Source organism: Rhipicephalus microplus, chromosome 3 (genome assembly GCF_043290135.1).
Source record: "Rhipicephalus microplus isolate Deutch F79 chromosome 3, USDA_Rmic, whole genome shotgun sequence".
NCBI classification, from domain to species: domain Eukaryota; kingdom Metazoa; phylum Arthropoda; class Arachnida; order Ixodida; family Ixodidae; genus Rhipicephalus; species Rhipicephalus microplus.
This window is the reverse complement of record NC_134702.1, coordinates 58,370,149-58,371,690: the sequence shown is the minus strand read 5'-3', so window position 1 is coordinate 58,371,690 and position 1,542 is coordinate 58,370,149.

Below are 1,542 nucleotides of genomic sequence, written 5' to 3'. Positions count from 1 at the left end.
ATACCACAAGAAAAACACGCTAAAATATGTAGTAGTTCCAGCTACAATTACCCGCATAAGATATTGAAGCTTTAAAGAGCAAGAGCCAAAAGTGTACTTGAATGCGTTTACGCATACCCATGAATGCGCGCGCGCGTTTGTGTGTGTGTGTGGGGGGGGGGGGGGGGGGCACACACTTGTCTGCATGTGTGAAGTAGCATCACCCACTTTTATCTTCCGTAAAGCAGAAAGCCGTGCTAAACACGGCATGATACCGCGTTGCGTACCAATAATCGCATAATAAGGACGAGAAATACGCTGGCCCGAGAAATTGTGCCAGCCTATCTTGTGTGACCGGCTCCTTGAGCGAGAAAGATGGAAGTTGAAAATACGCAAGCCCAGCAGGCTGTGAAGTGGCGTTATAAAACCTTACTTCTCAGCCCATGGAGCTTGCGTATTTGAAGCCTTCAAGCTCAAACTTCAGTCCAATACGCACGTATTGCTTCTCTGCAAGTTAAAATGAGAAACAAATGTTCACCAATGTGAGTAAAAAATATCAGCCTTTTCACGTGTAGGCTGTTAGTTAACACTGCCGACACTTTCTTCGGTGTCAACATAAACATTTCCTGGGTATCGATAGGAATCGATGAACATGAAAGTAAAACGGGTCATCTAAGATGTAACTGAGTGTTTAGTGTACATTTATGGTGGAGAGCTTGCTCAATGTTCATTGTTTTTAACCAGCTACAGCGGTCACGCTGATGCTCAGTGCTACATCTCCAACCTGATGACTAGCGTTCACGACCAATGATCATGCAAACCTTTGAGGTAGCTGTAGTAGGTGAAGGTGAGAACAGAGAAAGCGGTGTGACAAGCGTCACTTGGTGAAGGTCGCTATTTTTGGCGGCTTGTTGAATAGTAAACAGAACACGCCAGGTGGACTATAGAAGAAAACGCGCAGTGTCTCCTTTCAAGATCGGTGGCGATATTTTCTCGGGGTGAGCGTAAGTAGAGAACGCTATGTCACTACAGCCAGGCTACGCAGGCGCGCGTCACAGAGCTATTTGTGGTGTGGATGGATGCCATGAGTGAGACCGACACTTGGCATAAGGCCACCACTTCGCGGTGTGATAAAAGGCTAGCAAAACTGCACTTCAATTGAAAACGCCCCAAATTGGACGGACGCGCAGCAACGACGTGTTGAAGGAGCTAATCACGGAGGCCCCGTGGCTATGATGCATCTCTTTACAAGCTGAGAGAAAATCTGTGAGAAGAGAGTGGCATTAAGAAGGCACATTTGTAAAGTCTGCAGAGTGTGTGACCGTCGCGAAGGAGATAGCATTCCTGGCATGCATTGTTGCCGAACGAGAGCTCTTAGATTTGAATCCTGTAAAAGCCCGACATTACTTTTATGACCGAAATACGTCACTGAAGTTTAGATAGACCACAACATAACACATTTTTGCGTTTAAAAATATTCTCATATCGTGTCTTCTGGACTGGTATTTATGTTTAGTGCACCACGCAGTCATCTGGTCTGACAGTTCATTCAGTCGGTTGTTC